Here is a 9,377-nt window from a genome sequence, read left to right as displayed (position 1 = left end):
TGGTCTTGGCGTTGACGGCCTCGATCTCGAGCATCTTGGCTTGCTTCTCCGCCTCCAACTCAAGCATCTTGGCTTGCTTCTCCACGTCCATCTCTAGCCTCCTCCTTTGGATCTCCATGAAGGCGTTCATTTGCTCCTCTTTTAAACGCTGGTGCTCATCCTCTCTTGAGTCCTTCTTATTCATCATGCCCTCCATGCTTGCGATCAAGGCGTTCGATACCGCATCCCGCTTGTCATCCTTCTTGGAGTTGGTAAGGAGGAAACTTCTTGCGCTCATGAAACTCCCGGTGGTCACGAATCCAAAAAGTTGAATGCTTTTGTTCGGCGCCGGTCTTGGGGTCTTGTCCAATGTCCCTCCAACACTCGCAAAGAAGCTTGTCCTCGGCCGTCGTGTATGCCTTCGTGCGGTTGCTTTTGCGCTTCGGCTTCGGCCCGGCGGCTTGGTTGGCGAGCTCGTCCTCAAACAAAGTCTCCACTTTGATGTCGCACTCGTCTTCTTCCTCTTGCCCGTAGTCATCCGGAAACTCATGGTCAAGTGGGAAGCCGTCCAGGTCCATGTCGACCTGATCATGCATGAAGGCCGACTGATCACAGCCAGTGCCCGGCGTGAACGCCCCGCGTCCGTCATGGCTCTGTGTCTCGTCGGGGTCGTAGCCAGCCGGAAACTTAGTACATGTGTGAATACATAGACAAAACATATTGACCCTAGTATGCCTCTACTTGACTAGCTCGTTAATCAAAGATGGTTATGTTTCCTAACCATAGACATGTGTTGTCATTTGATGAACGGGATAACATCATCAGGAGAATGATGTGATGGACATGACCCATCTGTTAGGTTAGCATTTTGATCGTTACAGTTTCATTGCTACTGCTTTCTTCATGACGTATACATGTTCCTCAGACTATGAGATTATGCAACTCCCGAATACCGGAGGAACACTTAGTGTGCTACCAAACATCACAACGTAAAAGGGTGATAATAAATGTGCTCTATAGGTGTCTCTGAAGGTGTTTGTTGGGTTGGCATAGATCAAGGTTAGGATTTGTCACTCCGTGTTTCGGAGAGGTATCTCTGGGCCCTCTCGGTAATGCTCATCACTATAAGCCTTGCAAGCAATGTGAATAATGAGTTAGTTGCGGGATGAAGTATTATGGAACGAGTAAAGAGACTTGCCGGTAACGAGATTGAACTAGGTATGATGCTACCGATGATCAAATCTCGGGCAAGTAACATACCGATGACAAAGGGAACAACGTATGTTGTTATGCGGTTTGACCGATAAAGATCTTCGTAGAATATGTAGGAGCCAATATAAACATCCAGGTTCCGCTATTGGTTATTGACCGGAGATGTGTCTCGTTCATGTCTACATAGTTCTCGAACCCGTAGGGTCCGCATGCTTAACGTTCGATGACGATATGTATTATGAGTTATGTGTTTTTGAGGACCGAAATTTGTTCGGAGTCCCGGATGAGTTCACGGAGGTGACGAGGAGTCTCGAAATGGTCGAGACATAAAGATTGATATATTGGACAGCTATATTCAGACACCGGAAGTGTTCCGAAAAGTTTCGGGTAAAACCTGAGTGCTAAAGGGGTTACCGAAACCCTCCGGGGGAACTAATGGGCCACATGGGCCTTATTGGAGAGAGAGAGGGGCGGCCAGGGCAGGCCGCACGCACCGTCCCCCTTGGGTCCGAATTGGACTAGGGAAGGGGGGGCGGCGCCCCCCTTTCCTTCTCCCTGTCCCTCTCCTTCCTTCCCCTTCTCTCCCTCTTGGTGGAATCCGACTAGGAGTAGTAGTCCTACTAGGACTCCCCTCTTGGGGCGCGCCTACAGGGGCCGGCTGCCCTCCCCCTTTCTAGAACACACAAGTTTCTCTCCCAACCATGTGTGGTGCCCCCCTCCATAGTTAGACACCTCGATCATACCATCGCAGTGCTTAGGCGAAGCCCTGCGCCGGTAGCATCATCATCACCATCGCCACGCCATCTTACTGATGGAACTCACCCTCGTCCTCAACTGGATCAAGAGCACGAGGGATTTCATCGAGCTGAACGTGTACTAAACGCGGAGGTGTCATGCGTTCGGTACTTGGATCGGTTGGATCGTGAAGACGTTCGACTACATCAACCGCGTTATTGAAACACTTCCACTTTTGGTCTACGAGAGTACGTGGACACACTCTCCCCTCTCGTTGCTCTGCATCACCTAGATAGATCTTGCGTGATCGTAGGATTTTTTTTAAATTACTGCGTTCCCCAACAGTTGCATCCGAGCCAGGTCTACGCGTAGATGTTATTTGCACGAGTAGAACACAAAGAGTTGTGGGCGATAATAGTCATACTGCTTGCCACCAACGTCTTACTTTGATTCGCCGGTATTGTTGGATGAAGCGGTCCGGACCGACATTACATGACCGCATTCATGAGACTGGTTCTACCGACGTGCTTTTGCACAAAGGTGGCTGGCGGGTGTCTGTTTCTCCAACCTTAATTGAATCGAGTTTGACTACGGCCGGTCCTTGTTGAAGGTTATAACAGCACACTTGAAGAAAACTCGTTGTGGTTTTGATGCGTAGGTAAGAACGATTCTTGCTAGAAACCCGTAGCAGCCACGTAAAACTTGCAAAAACAAAGTAGAGGATGTCTAACTTGTTTTTGCAGGGCTTGTTGTGATGTGATATGGTCAAGGCATGATGTGATATAAATTGTTGTATCAGATGACCATGTTTTGTAACAAAGTTATCGGCAACTGGCAGGAGCCATATGGTTGTCGCTTTATTTTATGCAATGCAATCGCCATGTAATTGTTTTACTTTATCACTACGCGGTAGCGATAGTCGTAGTAACAATAGTTGGCGAGACGACAATGATGCTATGATGGAGATCAAGGTGTCGCGCCGGTGACGATGGAGATCATGACGATGCTTCGGTGATGGAGATCATGAGCACAAGATGATGATGGCCATATCAACTCACATATTTTGATTGCATGTGATGTTTATCTTTTATGCATCTTATTTTGCTTAGTTCGATAGTAGCATTATGAGAAGACCCCTTACTAAATTTCAAGGTATAAGTGTTCTCCCTGAGTATGCACCGTTGCTACAGTTCGTCGTGCCGAGACACCACGTGATGATCGGGTGTGATAAGCTCTACGTTCACATACAAAGGGGTGCAAGCCAGTTTTGCACACGCAGAATACTCGGGTTAAACTTGACGAGCCTAGCATATGCAGATATGGCCTTGGAACACGGAGACCGAAAGGTTGAACGTGAATCATATAGTAGATATGATTAACATAGTGATGTTCATCACTGGAAGCTACTCCATCTCACGTGATGATCAGACATGGTTTAGTTGATTTGGATCACGTGATCATTTAGATGACTAGAGGGATGTCTATCTAAGTGGGAGTTCTTAAGTAATATAATTAATTGAACTTTAATTTATCATGAACTTAGTCCAGATAGTTATTTTGCATGTCTATGTTATTGTAGATCAATGGCCCGTGCTACCGTTCCTTTGAATTTTAATGCGTTCCTAGAGAAAGCTAAGTTGAAAGATGATGGTAGCAACTACACGGACTGGGTCGGTAACTTGAGGATTATCCTCATTGTTGCACAGAAGAATTACGTCCTGGAAGCACTGCTAGGTGTACCACCCGCGCCAGCAACTGTAGACATTGTGAATGCCTGGCAGACGCGTGTTGATAACTACTCGATAGTTCAGTGTGCCATGCTTTATGGCTTAGAATCGAGACTTCAAATACGTTTTGAACGTCATGGAGCATATGAGATGTTCCAAGAGTAGAAGTTAATATTTCAAGCAATTGCCCGAGTTGAGAGATATGAAGTCTCCAACAAGTTCTACAGCTGCAAAATGGAGGTGAATAGTTCTGTCAGTGAACACATACACATAATGTCTGGGTACCATAACAACTTGACTTAGCTGGGAGTTAATCTTCCTGATGATAGTGTCATGGACAGAGTTCTTCAATCACTACCACCAAGCTATAAAGGCTTCGTGATGAACTATAATATGCAAGGGATGAACAACACTATTCCCGAGCTCTTCGAGGTGCTATAAGCTGCGGAGGTAGAAATCAAGAAGGAGCATCAAGTGTTGATGGTCAATAAGACCACTAGTTTCAAGAAAAAGGGGAAAGGAAAGAAGGGGAACTTCAAGAACAACAACAAGGAAGTTGCTGCTCAGGAGGAGAAACCCAAGTCTGGACCTAAGCCTGAAAGTGAGTGCTTCTACTACAAAGGGACTGGTCACTTGAAGCGGAACCGCCCCAAGTATTTGGAGGATAAGAAGGATGGCAAAGTGAAAGGTATATTTGATATACATGTTATTGATGTGTACCTTACTAATGCTCGTAGTAACTCCTGGGTATTTGATACATGTTCTGTTTCTCATATTTGCAACTCGAAACAGGGGCTACAGATTAAACAAAGATTGGCTAAGGACGAGGTGATGATGCGCGTGGGAAATGGTTCCAAGGTCGATGTGATCGCCGTCGGCACGCTACCTCCACATCTACCTTCAGGATTAGTTTTAGACCTGAATAATTGTTATTTGGTGCCAGTGTTGAGCATGAACATTATACCTGAATCTTGTCTAATGCGAGACGGTTATTCATTTAAATCAGAGAATAATGGTTGTTCTATTTATATGAGTAATATCTTTTATGGTCATGCACCCTTGCTAAGTGGTCTATTTTTGTTGAATCTCAATCATGATGATACACATGTTCATAATATTGAAGACAAAAGATGCAAAGTTGGTAATGATAGTGCAACTTATTTGTGACACTATCGTTTGGGTCATATCGGTGTAAAGCGCATGAAGAAACTCCATGCTGATGGACTTTTGGAATCACTTGATTATGAATCACTTGGTGCTTGCGAACCGTGCCTCATGGGCAAGATGACTAAAACTCCATTCTCCGGAACAATGGAACGAGCTACTGACTTATTGGAAATAATACATACTGATGTATGCAGTCCAATGAGTGTTGAGGCTTGTGGCGGGTATCGTTATTTTCTTACCTTCACAGAAGATTTGAGCAGATATGGGTATATCTACTTAGTGAAGTATAAGTCTGAAACATTTGAAAAGTTCAAAGAATTTCAGAGCAAAGTGGAAAATCATCGTAACAAGAAAATAAAGTTTCTATGATCTGATTGTGGAGGAGAATATTTGAGTTACGAGTTTGGTCTTCATCTGAAACAACATGGGATAATTTCACAACTTACGCCACCTGGAACACCACAGCGAAATGGTGTGTCCGAACGTCGTAACCATACTTTATTGGATATGGTGTGATCCATGATGTCTCTTACTATTTTACCGCTATCGTTTTGGGATTATGCTTTAGAGACGGCTGCATTCACCTTAAATAGGGCACCATCAAAATCCGTTGAGACAACGCCTTATGAACTGTGGTTTGGCAAGAAACCAAAGTTGTTGTTTCTTAAAGTTTGGGGTTGTGATGCTTATGTGAAAAAGCATCAACCTGATAAGCTCGAACCCAAATCGGAGAAGTGCGTCTTCATAGGATACCCAAAGGAAATTGTTGGGTACACCTTCTATCACTGATCCGAAGGCAAGATATTCGTTGCTAAGAATGGATCCTTTCTAGATAAGGAGTTTCTCTCGGAAGAAGTGAGTGGGAGGAAAGTAGAACTTGATGAGGTAATTGTACCTTCTCCCTTATTGAAAAGTAGTTCATCATAGAAATTAGTTCCAGTGATTCCTACACCAATCAGTGAGGAAGCTAATGATGATGATCATGAAACTTCGAATCAAGTTACTACCGAACCTCGTAGGTCTTCCAGAGTGAGATCCGCACCAGAGTGGTACGGTAATCCTGTTCTGGAAGTCATGTTACTAGACCATGGTGAACCTACGAACTATGAGGAAGCGATAATGAGCCCAGATTCCGCGAAATGGCTTGAGGCCTTGAAATCTGAGATGGGATCCATGTATGAGAACAAAGTGTGGACTTTGGTGGACTTGCCCGATGATCGGCAAGCCATAGAAAATAAATGGATCTTTAAGAAGAAGACTGACGCTGGCGGTAATGTTACTATCTACAAAGCTCGACTTATTGCGAAAGGTTTTTGACAAGTTCAAGGAGTTGACTACGATGAGACTTTTTCACCCGTAGCCATGCTTAAGTCTGTCCGAATCATGTTAGCAATTGCCGCATTTTATGATTATGAAATTTGGCAGATGGATATCAAAACTGCATTCCTGAATGGATTTCTAGAAGAAGAGTTGTATATTATGCAACCAGAAGGTTTTGTCGATCCAAAGGGTGCTAACAAAGTGTGCAAGCTCCAGCGGTCCATTTATGGACTGGTGCAAGCCTCTCGGAGTTGGAATAAACGCTTTGCTAGTCTGATCAAAGCATATGGTTTTATACAGACTTTTGGAGAAGCCTGTATTTACAAGAAAGTGAGTGGGAGCTTGGTAGCATTTCTAATATTATATGTGGATGACATATTGCTGATTGGAAATGATATAGAATTTCTGGATAGCATAAAGGGATACCTGAATAAGAGCTTTTCGATGAAAGACCACGGTGAAGCTGCTTACATATTGGGCATCAAGATCTATATAGATAGATCAAGACGCTTAACTGGACTTTCACAAAGCACATACCTTGATAAAGTTGTGAAGAAGTTCAAAATGGACCAGTCAAAGAAAGGGTTCTTGCCTGTGTTACAAGGTGTGAAGTTGAGTCAGACTCAATGCCCGACCACAGCAGTAGATAGAGAGAAAATGAAAGTCATTCCCTATGCTTCAGCCATAGGTTCTATCATGTATGCAATGTTGTGTGCCAGACCTGATGTCTGCCTTGCTATAAGCATAGCAGGGAGGTACCAAAGTAATCCCGGAGTGGAACACTGGACAGTGGTCAAGAACATCCTGAAATACCCGAAAAGGACTAAGGATATGTTTATCGTTTATGGAGGTGACAAAGTGCTCGTCGTAAACGGTTACGTCGATGCAAGCTTTGAGACTGATCCGGATGACTCTAAGTCGCAAACCGGATAAGTATTTTTATTGAATGGAGGAGCTCAGTTGGTGCAGTTCCAAGCAAAGCGTCGTGGCGGGATCTACGTGTGAAGCGGAGTTTGCTGCTTCAGAAGGAGCAAATTAAGGAGTCTGGATGAAAGAGTTCATATCCGATCTAGGTGTCATACCTGGTGCATCGGGTCCAATGAAAATCTTTTGTGACAATAATGGTGCAATTGCCTTGGCAAAGGAATCCAGATTTCACAAGAGAACCAAGCACATCAAGAGATGCTTCAATTCCATCCGTCATCAAGTGTCGGAAGGGGACATAGAGATTTGCAAGATACACACGGATCTTAATGTTGCACACCCGTTGACTAAGCCTCTTCCACGAGCAAAATGTGATCAGCACCAAAACTCCATGGGTGTTAGATCATTACTATGTAGTCTAGATTATTGACTCTAGTGCAAGTGGGACACTGAAGGAAATATGCCCTAGAGGCAATAATAAAGTTATTATTTATTTCCTTATTTGATGATAAATGTTTATTATTCATGCTAGAATTTTATTAACCGGAAACTTAGTACATGTGTGAATACATAGACAAAACATATTGTCCCTAGTATGCCTCTACTTGACTAGCTCGTTAATCAAAGATGGTTGTGTTTCCTAACCATAGACATGTGTTGTCATTTGATGAACGGGATCACATCATTAGGAGAATGATGTGATGGACATGACCCATCCGTTAGCTTAGCATTTTGATCGTTATAGTTTCATTGCTACTGCTTTCTTCATGACTTATACATGTTCCTCAGACTATGAGATTATGCAACTCCCGAATACCGGAGGAACACTTTGTGTACTACCAAACGTCACAACGTGAAAGGGTGATTATAAAGGTGCTATACAGGTGTCTCCGAAGGTGTTTGTTGGGTTGGCATAGATCAAGATTAGGATTTGTCACTCCGTGTTTCGGAGAGGTATCTCTGGGCCCTCTCGATAATGCTCATCACTATAAGCCTTGCAAGCAATGTGACTAATGAGTTAGTTACGGGATGAAGTATTATGGAACGAGTAAAGAGACTTGCCTGTAACGAGATTGAACTAGGTATGATAATACCAACGATCGAATCTCGGGCAAGTAACATACCGATGACAAAGGGAACAACGTATGTTGTTATGTGGTTTGACCGATAAAGCTCTTCGTAGAATATGTAGGAGCCAATATGAGCATCCAGGTTCAGCTACTGGTTACTGGCCGGAGTTGTGTCTCGGTCATGTCTACATAGTTCTCGAACCCGTAGGGTCCGCACGCATAACGTTCGATGACGATATGTATTATGAGTTATGTGTTTTTGATGACCGAAGTTTGTTCGGAGTCCCGGATGAGATCACAGACGTGACGAGGAGTCTTGAAATGGTCGAGACATAATGATTGGACGGCTATATTGGGACACCAGAAGTGTTCTGGAAAGTTTCGGGTAAAACCGGAGTGCCTGAGGGGTTATCGGAGCCCCCCGGGAGAACTAATGGGCCACATGGGCCTTATTGGAGAGAGAGAGGGGCGGCCAGGGCAGGCCGCGCGCCCCTCCCCCTTGGGTCCGAATTGGACTATGGAATGGGGGGCGGCGCCCCCCTTTCCTTCTCCCTCTCCCTCTCCTTCCTTCCCCCTCTCTCCCTCTTGGTGGAATCCTACTAGGACTAGTAGTCCTAGTAGGACTCCCCTCTTGGGGCACCCCTACAGGGGCTAGTCCTAGTAGGACTCCCCTCTTGGGGCGCGCCTACAGGGGCCGCCGGCCTCCCCCTTGCTCCTTTATATACGGGGGCAGGGGGGAACCCTAGAACACACAAGTTTCTCTCCCAACCGTGTGTGGTGCCCCCGTCCCCAGTTACACACCTCGATCATACCATCGCAGTGCGTAGGCGAAGCCCTGCGCCGGTAGCATCATCATCACCGTCGCCACGCCATCGTGCTGATGAAACTCACCCTCATCCTCAACTGGATCAAGAGCACGAGGGACGTCATCGAGCTGAACGTGTGCTGAACGCGGAGGTGTTGTGTGTTCGGTACTTGGATCGGTTGGATCGCGAAGATGTTCGACTACATCAACCGCGTTATTGAAACGCTTCCGCTTTCGGTCTACGAGGGTACGTGGACACACTCTCCCCTCTCATTGCTATGCATCACCTAGATAGATCTTGCGTGATCGTAGGAAAATTGTTAAGATTACCGCGTCCCCCAACAGTCATCGTCGGCGACCGACATTTCGTCGAACTGGTTGCGGGCGTCCGGTAGCACATCCGACATCTGCCGCGCGTGTTTCCTCGCGCCTCCGGAT

This window comes from Triticum aestivum, chromosome 2B (genome assembly GCF_018294505.1).
Source record: "Triticum aestivum cultivar Chinese Spring chromosome 2B, IWGSC CS RefSeq v2.1, whole genome shotgun sequence".
NCBI lineage: Eukaryota > Viridiplantae > Streptophyta > Magnoliopsida > Poales > Poaceae > Triticum > Triticum aestivum.
The sequence above is the reverse complement of the archived record's forward strand: the minus strand, read 5'-3'. Positions refer to the sequence as shown.